This window comes from Pongo pygmaeus, chromosome 9 (genome assembly GCF_028885625.2).
Source record: "Pongo pygmaeus isolate AG05252 chromosome 9, NHGRI_mPonPyg2-v2.0_pri, whole genome shotgun sequence".
Classification (NCBI taxonomy): Eukaryota; Metazoa; Chordata; class Mammalia; order Primates; family Hominidae; genus Pongo; species Pongo pygmaeus.
In genome coordinates this window covers 34,995,793-35,009,459 of record NC_072382.2, presented here as the reverse complement: position 1 = coordinate 35,009,459, position 13,667 = coordinate 34,995,793, and positions in this window count along the sequence as shown.

Here is a 13,667-nt window from a genome sequence, read left to right as displayed (position 1 = left end):
TTGTAACAAGCTTGCCTTCTGAGGTTTCTGCTCACTAGTTTAAGAATTACTAGACTCTGTCTTTTATCTGACTTTGCTGAAATGGTACTTGTTTTCTGGAGCCCTCACTCAAAAATCTCAGCAGTGTAAAACACTCTTTTTATCAAAAAAAAAAAAAAAAAAAAAAAAAGCACACTTACGTTTTGCTTCCAGATGAATGTGCCTTATTTCAGAGGAGTCATGAGTACTTTTAATGAAATTCTGCCTAAAGCAATACTTCCCACTGTATAGAGCTCTAAGCACATCCCAGTGCTAAGTAGGTGGATTATGTCATGTGCTTTCTACTAATCTTGGGCTGTTTGTCATTCTAAGCCAGACACCCGTTGCCCTGCCAATTTTTCTTCTGCTGCTTCACTCTGGCCTCTATCGGCACAGCTTTCCTTAGGTAAATGGCAACTGAGTCTAGACCATGGTGGCTTCCAAACTGAACTGTACAACAGCAGAAATGTATGGAGCTTTTAAAACTGGTTTCCAGACCCGTAAAGAATTGTAGCATTCCCAAACATATATATTTGCAGAGACTTTATCTCACAAAGCATGGGATTAAAAGCCACCAAAAGTAGTACTGTCAAAAGTAGCACTGAATTGAATTTGAGGAAATAACAGCATAAACAGAGTTTTTGCAACAGAAATGTTCAACACACTGTTGCTTATAATATAAAAAGTTTGGAAAGAACCAAAATTTGTCCCACAGTAGAAAGTTAGTTAAATAAATCATGATACATATATATGAAGGAATACAAGACAACTATGTACAATTATCTTTCGGAGAATATTTATTGACATGAAAAGGTGTTCTTCATGAGTAAATTGAAAACTGTGACATGAACAATTGTTTCCTTTTTTTTTTAGACGGAGTCTCGCTCAGTCGCCCAGGTTGGGGTGCAGTGGTGTGATCTCGGCTCTGCCTCCTGGGTTCATGCCATTCTCCTGCCTCAGCCTCCCGAGTAGCTGGGACTACAGGCACCTGCCACTGTGCCAGGCTAATTTTTTTGTATTTTTAGTAGAGACAGGGTTTCACCCTGTTAGGCAGGATGGTCTCGATCTCCTGACCTCGTGATCTGCCTGTCTCGGCCTACCAAAGTGCTGAGATTACAGGCATGAGCCACCGTGCATGGCCCTATTATTATTATTATTATTATTATTTTTAAAAGGCTAGTGGTAACTGACAGAAGAGCCAAGGAAGCAGAGTCCTAAACCGATGATGGTGAACACTGAGAAGAATCCCAATATGCACTGCAGAACTGGGAAACAGAGGAGAAAACAGAGCTACTTGGTTGGAAGTCTATTGAAGAAACATTTAGATAACATCTCCAAGTTGTTGCAGCTGGGTGACGGCCCCCTACCCAGCAAAACACTGAAGCTTTAATCACTGGAGAGGGCAAATGTATTTAAACAAGAGGATTAAGTGAAAATTTTCATACCGCCCCAGCTCTCTTCCCCAGTAGGCTGGAAGCCTGACACAGACCCTCCAGAGAGGAGATCGCAAGATTCTTCTCTGGTGAAACCGAGCAGCCAAAGAAAAAAGACAAAGGATACCAACATGAGGGGCTCCTGATCATTCCCAGTAAGGTCACCCTGTGCAGAAGCCCATAGTTAACAAATCCCATCCACACACAGAGTTTCCAATCAGCTAGAGATATTTTTGTGTGTGTGTTTTTTTTAAGACATAGTGTCACGCAGCCTGCAGTGTAGTGGTGCAATCACGGCTCACTGCAGCCTCGACCTCCAGGGCTCAAGCAATCCTCCCACCTTGGCCTCCCAAAGTGTTGGGATTACGGGTGTGAGCCACCGTGCCTGGCCCAATCAGCTGTTTTCTGCCTCACCTGGCAGAGAGTCAAGACCTTCCAGATGCTACAAGAAAGATTTTAATATTAAACATACAGGTAAGAGTAAACAGAAGACAGCAACTTGAAAGAAACCAAGCCTATAAAGGAAAAAGAAAAACAATTTTTTTGTTTTTTCATTAAAATTATTAGACACGACAAAGATATGCATATATGAAACAAGAACAGGCTGTTGTTTTGGTTTGGTTTCGTTTGGTCTTTTGAAAAAGGAAATTAGAACAGGGCAGAGCTCTTGAACATTAGGTATATGACAAAAAGACTAATGGATAAAAAATATAGGTAAAAATATATAAAAATAAAGGGCAGATCAGACCAACTAAATGATAGAAGTTCCAGAAAGAGAGGACAGAAAAAATAGAAGTGAGGCTATCATTAGAGTAATAATTTGGTTGTTTTTTTTTTTTTTTTTTTGAGATGGAGTCTCACTCTCACCCAGGCTGGAGTGCAGTGGCACAATCTCGGCTCATTGAAACATTCGCCTCCCAGGTTTAAGCGATTCTCCTGCCTCAGCCTCCCGAGAAGCTGGGATTACAGGCATCTGCCACCAAGCCTGGCTAATTTTTGTATTTTTAGTAGAGACAGGGTTTCACCATGTCGGCCAGGCTGGTCTTAAACTTCTGGCCTCAAATGATCTACCCACCTAGGCCTCCCAAAGTGGTGGGATTACAGGGGTGAGCCACTGCACCCAGCCAATTAGATTAAAATTAACTAATTGGCCGGCAAGGTTGCTCACGCTTGTAATCCCACCACTTTTGGAGGCCAGGGCGAGCTAATCACGAGGTCAGGAGTTTGAGATCAGCCTGACCAATATGGTGAAACCCCGTCTCTACTAAAAACACAAAAATTAGCCAGGTGTGGTGGCGTATGCCTGTAATCCCAGCTACTCAGGAGGCTGAGACAGGAGAATAGCTTGAACCCAGGAGGCGGAGGTTGCAGTGAGCTGAGATCGTGCTACTGCACTCCAACCTGGGCAACAGAGCAAGACTCTATCTCAAAAAAAAAAATTAGCTAATTAATCAATAGGATTTTCCCAATTTCAAGGACGTGAGTCTCCTGATTGAAAAGGCCTGTTGAGGCAGGGTGCGATGGCTCATGCCTGTAATCCCAGCACTTTGGGAGGCCGAGGCAGTCAGATCACAAGGTCAGGAGTTCGAGACCAGCCTGGCCAATATAGTGAAACCCCATATCTACTAAAAATACAAAAATTAGCTGGGCGTGGTGGCTGGCGCCTGTAGTCCCAGCTACTCGGGAGGCTGAGGCGGAAGAATCACTTGAACCCATGAGGCAGAGGTTGCAGTGAGCCGAGATCGCGCCACTGCACTCCAGCCTGGCAACAGAGTGAGACTCCATCTCAAAAAAAAAAAAAAAAAAAGACCTGTTGAGTACCCAGAACAAGGTTGAGTTGTTGGAATGATCAGAACCTACACAAAGGAACATCATTCTGAAATTTCATCATTCTGAAGATTTTTAACTACTTCTAAAGACAAATAATAAGTTACCTAGAAAAAAAAAATCAAGAATCAGAACAGACTTCTCAACAGCAGCAGTAGAAGTTGGAAAACAATAAAACTAATATTTAGGGTAGTCTTGAACTATATGCCATGCACTATTTTCAGTGCTTTACAATTCATCCTCACAGCAACCTATGAGAGAGGAGGTACTACCATTATCTCTATTTTACAGAAGATAAATCTGAGGTAGAAAGGAGCCAAGTAACTTTTCCAATATGACACGTGTAATAACAGTAGAGCTGAGATTTGGACCAGATAGTCTAGCTTCAGTGTCCATGGTAATTGGTACATCAAAAAGGCACAGTGACTTCGAAATTCAAAGGGAAAAATACATTCCACCTGGAATTATATATGCAGCCAAGTTATCATTAAAGAGAAGATAAATACATTTTTAGAAATGAGTGCTCTAAAATATGTATATATATATATATATATATATATATATATATATATACCTTATACACTTTTCTTTAAAAGCTACCAGAGAACGGTGACTCCAAATTGAGCAGGTCAGAAGGTTCCGAGAGCCATGTGTCCAAAAAGATGAAATTGATAGAAAACATAATGGGTATTGGCCATATTGAGAAGACGTGAGACCAGCTGGGAGTAAATTTGAGGTTAAATTAATAATTACATTAAAATCTCAGCAAGTAAGCAAAATGTAAGATTATTCCTGGGAAAACTTAAGTTGTGATAGAAAGAAAAAGTAATCCTGGTACTCTTTGATACTACATGACTCAGCAGTGAATTGTATATATCTAGTCATAGTAACAAGAATATTAAATATTAAACCAAATTCATGATCAAACATCAAGAAGATAGTGTATGAGCAGTGTGTTATTGCTGGAGGTAGGGGAGGGTGTGGAGGAGTGGGCAGGCAAGGATGAAAGCCAAATTCTTAAATTCTTATATTCCTTAATGGAAATTAATAGATAAAACCTACAAGAGAAAAAATCAGGAAGTGAATAAGACATATGTGTTAACTATCAAAATAAATAGCTAAAAAATTTAAAGGCATTTGCCTTCAAGAAGCAGGAAGTTGAGAAGGTGGATGTTTCTGAAACTGCTACTTTTTCTGATAAATCTTGTAGAACTATTTGACTCTTTAAACCACATGGATGTGTAAGTTTGGTAAAAATCAAAACTAATGCTTAAAAAAAAATGAACAACACAATTCTAAAGTTCCTCCTAGTAGTCCAGAAAAATCTGCTTCAACCTCCTTGTTTTCTCAAATCAAACTTACTTTATTTTTCAAGCACTAGTTTTCTGCATGGCACCTCTATTATTCTTTGCCATTGTACAGACACTTCCATAAAATAGGCTTTTGTGAGCTAGTCTGGGCACTAAACCATTGCTTACCTTACTTCCGTGGAGAAATGTATTTCAAGTTCTAACCAAACAAATTCCAAAAATAAATTTTCAGAATGCCTCCTGTTTATTAATTGAGGACCCTATTATCCATTCCCATAGGACTTTCCAGCTGAAAAGACATCTAAAAAATAAGAGAATATTGTGATTGCATCCAACATTGTACTGTTCGCTACAGTCAGTGAGTGATATAGCTATTGGAAAAAGGAAGGGTCAACAAGGAAGACTTCATCAAAGGACTCAGTTTAAGCTGAACCCGGAAAGATGGATTGTAACTTGCATCAATGGTGGTATCAGTCAGCAGACTCTTCCATGCAAGTGACAGATACTCAACTCACAGTAGCTAAGCCAGAAACAGAATTTATTGGCTCACCTAACTAGGGCATCACTAAGGACTTTCTTCAGGCAGATTGAACTTGGGCCCGAAAGTGTTGCTAAGTTCTATCCATCTCCATTGTTCTCCTCTATGGCCCCAGTCTTTTCTCCCAGTTTTACAGCATGGGGTAGATGGATAACTACATGACTATATACTAAAAATCCCAGGGGAAGACCCTGATTGGTCCTTCATGGGTTCAGGTGGATGGGTGCTATGATTGGCCAGGCCTGAGTCAACTGCCAGAAAAGAGAAGATGGGGGATAAACTGCTGGGCTGCCAAAAATAATACCTATTACATCCCACTGTAATTGTACGTACCAAATATGCTCTAGTGAAGGTTTATTACAGCCTGGGCCAATTGGCAACGTAAGTAAAAATGCCTCATAAATGCTAAAGCACCATGAAATGTTGGTTGTGAGTCAGTACTAAAATGTAAGTCTGCATTGGCCCTGCCCAGCCAAACTGCAATTACTCCTGGATCCCTCGCTCTCCGAATGGTTTAAGTTTTTCTTTCCTCCTAGCAGATTCATTTGTCACAGTTTCCCCCCAATTGGCCTCTGTCTTCTAACAGAGTCTGCTTCCAAATGCAGTGAAAAATTTGCTCATGTCATTTTTCAAAGGAAGTCAGAAGAAAAAAAAATATCCAAAGTTGGATAGTTCAAAACTGAAAACATAACTGATAAATGCGTGTGTGTAATCAGATTGTTTTCAGCATCCTTCATTCTACTGTTCCTCTAATCTATTGAGTCACTTTCTTGGCCTCATTGCTCCAATCTTCAAATAAGCCAAAATATTTTGCTGATACTAACCGGAATTTATTGAGTGATAGGATATTTGTAATGTACTTTGAGACTGAACTTAGAGCCCTGAAGATTAGGCAATTAATTAGTAGGGAAATATTTTTGCCATTTAGAAAAAAATAACTTCAGATTAATTAAAATTCTATATTGGAATGTCCCATTTTTATAAGCCTACTTTAGACCTCTGGTTTTTAATTAGGTGTGAGGTGTTCATTTAGTGCTGACAATGTGAAGTAGGCTGATGCCTAAATTTGCTTCTGATAAACCTCTCATTGATGTCAGCAGTTGAATACTTACTGCTACACTGAACATCGTATTCAAAGATAGTGTGGCTGAAAGCTAACTGCTTATGAGCCTGAGTTTTGCTAAGAGACCTTACGTCACATCCTGGTAGCATTCTCTAAATTGACACTAAAAAAAAACTTAGGACATGGCCTCCAGTTCTTTAGCACAGAATTACCAAAACATGACATTATTGAATGACTACCCAAGGCCTTTCTCAATTCACTTTTTCCTTGTCATCTTCCCACTACAGATACTGAAAAACTCCAGGCATTCACTTTCCCAGCCTCCTCTATAGCTAGCAAGGGCCGTATGATCCACTTCAGGCCAATGGATGGAGGAGAGAGATGGCTGGAGGATTTCTGGGAAAAATTATCCCACCCCATTAGAAGTCCAGATGCATGGGAAGAGAGCCCTTTTGTTTCCTCCTGCCTCCTGTCTGTTTGGGTCACATTTGAGAATGTAATGCCTGGAGCTCTAGCAGCCGTTTGTGACCATTGCTGAAACACTGAGTCTGACAAAGCAGAAAGAGTCCAGGTCATTGGGAACATTATTGAGCCACTACACTAAATGGAATGGCCTGCCTTCATGTTTCATGTTAAGTGAGATGAATAAAGTCCTGCATTTCAGCCATTGGGCATTCTATCACTTTTGACCAAAGACATGTTTTATTTTTAAGTAACACAAAGATACAAAGTATTTCCCAGTAACCATTCTATGTTCTCTCCTTCTTGACTGTCCAGATTTTTATTTGGATAGTCATTCTCCTGATATACCTTATGTAGCTGATGGAATTCCACCCCCATTTCCACGGATGATTACTAGTTGGATTAAGTCAGTCAACAAATTCCACTCACCTGGCCTTGAATGGGGATTGATTCAAGGGTTAGCTGCCACTTAAGTTGTCCAACCGGAGTAAATCTTTGGATTCTTGCCTGGAATGCGGGAAAAGAAATGCTCTCACCCTTTTGACTACACAAATGTGAAGCCTGGAACTGCTGCAGCCATCTTGCCACCCTGAAGCAAGGCAGTCTTTGGATGAAGCTGACACCACAGAAGGGCAAACAGAAGAACAGAAAGAAGCTAAGTCCATGATAATGTCATCAAGGTACTAGATCACCCTAGTTTTGGACATGCAGTTATATGAGCTCATAAATCTCCTTTATTAAAGTCAATTTGAGTTGAATTTCTTTGAACTGTTCTTTGCAACTTCAAAAGGCATTCTAATTTGATATACTTCCTATCTGGACTGTTAGGCAACAGGCAAAGAGGAAAACCAAATAGGAATCTTTTAAGAACCAAAAATAAAAATACCCCTCCATAGCTCAACCATATTAGGTAGGTCTGTGGTTAGCCACTGTTTCCTTCACTCATCAAAGCTGGAGAAAAAAAAAATGATGTGTCAAACTATTACATGTAATATGCCTCATCCTTACTCACTTGGACTTGGGGCAAGAAACTTAACCTGTCTGAGCCTTGGTTTGTGTACCTGTGAAATGGAGATAATAATAGCACCTGTGTCATAGGACAGCTCTGAAGATAAAGGAGATAATGCATGTAAAGTGTTTCTAACTGGGCCTTTGATAATTTACACTCCATCAATGCTGGTTATTCTGATTATCAGGAATCCCCAGTCAACTAGAGATTGAGTCAGACAGGCCCAGTGTCCACTGCCAAATCTTCCAAATGGTCTTTGAACTGGGTATCCTCTTGTTATTGAAGAGTTCACTCTTCTTTTGGTCAAAAGTGAGCAAAATAAGGCTGGGCACAGTGGCTCACGCCTGTAATCCGAGCACTTTGGGAGGCAGAGGCAGGCAGATCACCAGGTCAGGCGATTGAGACCATCCTAGCTAACACGGTGAAACCCCTCTCTACTAAAAAAAAAATACAAAAAATCAGCCAGGCGTGGTGGTGGGCGCCTGTAGTCCCAGCTACTTGGGAGGCTGAGGCAGGAGAATGGCATGAACCTGGGAGGCGGAGCTTGCAGTGAGCTGAGATCACGGCACTGCACTCCAGCCTGGGCAACAGAATGAGACTCCATCCCCCTCCAAAAAAAGAAGAAAAGTAAAGAAAAAGGGAGCAAAATAAGATCCTTCCAGATTTCCACGAAGGACCTACCACTCCTTGAGTCACACACAGATCTCTTCCCAGCTCAGTCCTGCCTTTTGGGAGGGCCTGGAGTACTTACAATGTGACTGATTCTCACCCTCTTTGAAGGGGAGTGAAAGACACCCTCCCAATCCCCTCACCCCAGGAATCCAGAACTGACCCTGTTCTTGACAGCACACCAGCCCCACAGCCCAGCAAGAGAAGACAGCCTACCCTGGGGGGTGTTTCATCTTGGGCCATTGCCCACTTCACCCCTTCATCCCCCAGGAAAGAACAGGATGGATTGGTAAGCCCAGAGGGAGAGGGAGAAACCAGGAGATAGAGAAGCAGCCTCTGTAAACAGGGTTCATGGAACGGCTGCATTGGTGATTTCATCTTTGCTTAAGGATGCCATAAAAAAGAGAAATATTCAGTGATCACCAGTTCATATCGCTGTAAAAGACAGAAACAGGGCCCAGCAGGCTTGGGTTCCAGCAACATTCTGATTTGACAGGACCTTAAAATGTCTCCTGGAGTCAAGTCAGGGAGAAAAATTCTTAAGGTAACTGAGTGCAGCAAATAACTAAGTAGGAAGAATTTATTCTAATTGCCAAAAGGAATATGGCCAAGGCTCCAAAGGAAAGGGGGGGGGGGAAGTGAAAAAGAAAGCAGAAACATTATGATAAGAAGAGAAGGGATGTTCATTTTCAAGCCGGAGGTAAGATATGGATTTAAGTTCATCCTCAGAATAGTGTAGCAAGAAACTTTATAGCCAAACTGACTCCCAACCGGAAAAGTCCCTGTTTCTCGGATCTCTTTGAATTATAGGGAAAACTAATTGGATCTTCATGTTTACCATGGAGGAAACCAAGTGTTACTCAGGATGTAAATCCTAGAGGTACTTTAAAAGGACAACGTTGACCTTTACAAGCCTCTCAACTTATAGATCTGTAAGGAGAAAAAAATTGATTTCCTGACCTTTGACTGCTTGCTTGTCATTTTTTTTTTCCTCCACACAAGGGCCCCGTATCCCATCACTCTTTTTCTGATGTGATTTTTCTGACTGTGCCCTCTGTCCCTGGTCAGACTCAGGAGCAGAGAATCAGCCCATTCTCCAGTCCAGCCTTGGGAGAGGCTGGTCTGGGCTGTGGAACGGCTCCACCAACAAGGACCCTGGGTGAAGCCACAACCTCTCAGAGCCCTCCACTGTCTTAGAGACTGGCTCACCCCTCCAGCAGCTTCATGATGGTAAGATCAGCGGGCACGTCTGGGCACCTACTATGTGCTGGGTATTCTGTTGAAACATTTCCCAGACATTATCTTAATTAACTCTTCCTCACAACAGCCCTGTGAATCTGGGACGCCAATCCACTGCACACATCTCTCTCATTTCACAAATGGGAAAACTCCCGTTTCCCTGGCTATTTCCTTTCCCCTTCCACCTGCCTTCTTCAGGCCACCTTCCCTGTGGGCAGAGAGATGAGATCAAAGGGGGACAGAATGATTTGAACTTGGAGTCCAAGGGCAAATGTGACAGTTATTGCAAAGATGAGGAAATGGGGCCCTAGAGAAGGATTTGTCACTCACACCAGGCCCACTGGGTTCTCAGATGGCAGGCCCAGGGACCCCCACACCAGCATGGCTCCCCTGCCACACACAGCGTAATTTCTCCCACCCAAGCCTGGTCACAGGGGCCACAGTGAGTCACCAACCTTCTCTGGGAGTTACCTGGCATCTTTAGTGTCAGAATCCATGGGGAGAAGAGAAGGGAACTCGGAGGTTATTTGGAGAATGGAAGGGCTGTGGATGGGGTGCGTCTCACGGTCACACCATGAGAAGCCAGACAGTGGTGGTGGGAGAATAGTGCGGCATGGGATGGATGGCACTAAGTGATTGGTCAATATGAATTCATCCTGAATTCTTATGCAAAGGAGACCCTTCTCAAAGTAGGCAGGGGCCCAGGCTGTGTGATTTGAGACATGCCTACCTCAGGGGCCTGTATGGAGCCCCAAATCATTGAACTGTTTGCCACTTAAATGGTTCACTGCCATGCCTCCTGCTTTTAGTCATTTGCTTGCCATTATCAAGATGTTTGTCATAATTATGAACCAGCTGCACTATTATTTCCCTAACAGTTTAGATCAATTTTTAAAAACATAAATAGAGATATTTTAGAAGAAACTTTGTATCAGTACTATACATTGAAAGCCAGTATCATTTACCATAAATAGAGGCATAATAATAAAAACAATGAAAAGAAAACAATGTTATTAGACTCTGGCTGCTTTGCTGATTGTCAAAGGCTCTGAGCCTGAGCTTTGTTAAAAAGAGAGATTACCAAGTGTTAAGTGTGAAAAACAGGGCCAAATGGAGATTACCTCTTTGACCCACACTAGGAGGATTGACAGAGAAGTTAAATGCTGTTGAACATCACCTAAATCATCTTGAGAACCACCATTGGTTATCTCAGGCTTTGGGGAATTCTGGGGGCCCCTTTCATGTTTTCTCGAAAAACAACACCATTACACACGAAAAAGAACAATTCATTGGGGACTTAATCATCCAGCTCTGTGAGTTAGGATTATTTACTTCTCTGGAACTCAGTTTCTCTCATCTGCAAAGTGGGAGGGTTAGACGAGATAATGTCTTGAAGTCCCTTCCAGCTCTAGCACCTGCTTCCTCTAATACTAAGAAACAAATCACATCTAGGACATGAGGAGCTCAGAAGTGATGGAGAAATCAAATAGCAACTTGAAATGGTAATGAAAATGGTAGCAGCCCTGAACAGTGAAGAAGGGGTGGGGTGTGGAAGTGTCACAGATCAAAGTCCCTCTTTTCCCAGCCTCACTGAAGGCCACTGAAATAACATGTCCATCCCAGGGATATTCAAATGAGAAAAATGTAAGATCCTGATCTCTTCATATCCAACACTCAGATTTCAGAGCTGAATTTTCTAATTTGCAGTGGGAAAATTAGACTTCATTTTCCTTTACAAAATCATTTCTACTTTCAAATATAGAGCATCCTGAGTAGACTGGTTTCTGCTTGATTAAGAGATGGGTTAGTGCGGTGGTTAGGAACTTGGGCTTTGGGGTCCATCTGAATTTTAGGCCTTAATGCCATCATTTACCAAAGGTGTGCTTTGGGCAAGGAAGTCCCATCTTAAAAGGGAGTTTAATAACAGTATCCACACCTTACAGTTGTGATGAATCAATGAGAAAGTATGTAAAGTGACAGTGTGTTTGCAAACACAGTGTCTAGCAAACAGTAAATGCATAAAAAATGTTAGCTATTAGTAACTGGCTACCAGTATTTTCTGCACAAATGACTTTCCTTTTTTTTTTTTTTTTTTTTTGCAACTGAAACAGGATCTTACTTTGTCACCCAGGCTGGAGTGCAGTCGTATGATCATGTCTTACTACAGCCTTAAACTCCAAAGCTTGGTCGATCCTCCCACCTCAGCCTCTTAAGTAGCTGGGACTAGAGGTGCACACCACAACTCCCAGCTAATTTTTTTTTTTTTTTTTTTTTTTTATAGAGATGGGGTTTCACCATGTTTCCCAGGCTGGTCTCAAACTCCTGGGCTCAAGGGATCTGGCCGCCTCTGCCTCCAGACGTGCTGGGATTACAGGTGAGCCACTGAGCCTGGCCCACAAGTGACTTTTCTACTTGCTGTCCCAATGCAGACTCTCTCTACTCTGGCCCTGCCCACTCACATCCTTTTTTCCTGTCTTGATGATCACCTTCCTCATGCTGTGGCCGGTACCCCTCTCTATGCTAGTCCCTATGTGCTTTGACAGATACAGTCAATACCCAATACATCTGTTGAATTGTGTAGAGGCCCCTTTGAAAATGGTGAAAGCAATCTTTAGCTGAAAACAGGAAAGATTTTACAGGGATATTTTTGCACTGCCTTCAGACTCGCTGCTGAAAAACCTAACCCCAAAGTCTGTTATATATGGGAAATATTTGTGCAGCATATGCAATCTTTATAGGACTCAGCTGAAACAATTCCTAGTTTGCTAAATTAAGATGGGGAAAAGAACATAATCTTCCACTTCTGTTTCATTTCACTCCAGGATAAGGAAGAAGAGAGGATGCAAGCTTCCTAACTGTCCTGGTTTTCTTCTTGGATTCTTCTATGTGTGTTTACAAAACATACACAGTGGACTCCTTAGTAACACACACAAGATTAGCCTCTTCTGATATCTGAAAGATATATGAATTGCTGAACTGCTGATGAGAAAGATCCATGAAGAGTTTTTTAATTGGTTTAGTAAGATTACTTCCAGTCAACAATTCTCTGGTTTAGTGGTAGAAGATAGATCTGTTTTCCATAAAAGTTAAATGCCAGACTTTTGAATCACTCCAAGTGAAAATCATTCCCTTAAAGAGCCACTTGCTATCATTTGTTTTACAGCAAAATATAAAGGTTGAGATAGAAACTATTATCACAGAATGGCATGCTGAAGAGGCATGAGTGGTGATAAAAACACAAACAGCTCTTTTTTTTTTGAGACAGAGGTTTACTCTTGTTGCCCAGGCTGGAGTGCAGTGCTGCAATCTCAGGTCACTGCAACCTCCACCTCCCAGGTTCAAGTGATTCTCCTGCCTCAGCCTCCCAAGTAGCTGGGATTACAGGCGTGCACCACCATGCCTAGCCAATTTTGTATTTTTAGTAGAGATGTGCACCACCACACCTGGCTAATTTTGTATTTTTAGTAGAGACGGGGTTTCTCCATGCTGGTCAGGCTGGTCTTGAAACCCCGACCTCAGGTGATCTGCCCACCTTGGCCTCCCAAAGTGCTGGGATTACACACAAGAACCACCGCGCCTGGCCAACACAAACAGCTCTTATGCCAGCACTACATTTCCAACTACTGCTTTGGGATGCCTATGCTCATTGGAAACAAATAAACTAAGCCAACTTACCCTCTTTTGTTTCTACCAGCTCAGTTAAAAACTGCTACCTCCTGCTTGTAGAGCGTTTCATAGTTTGAAAATGCTTTCTTGCCTCATTCCTATTTGGTCTTCAGAACATCCCTAGGAGGTAAATAGGGTGGATAAGAGAAGTAACACCAGAAACAACCCAAATGTCTGTCAGCTGATGAATGGATAAATAAAATGTAGGAAATCCACACAGTGGACTGTTATTATGCAATGAAAAAGAATGAAGTACTGGCCCGGTGCGGTGGCTCACGCCTGTAATCCCAGCACTTTGGGAGGCAAAGGCAGGGGGGTCACGAAGTCAGGAGTTCAAGACCAGCTTGGCCAATATGGTGAAACCCTGTCTCTACTAAAAATACAAAAATTAGCCAGGCGTGGTGGCACATGCCTGTAGTCCCAGATACTCGGG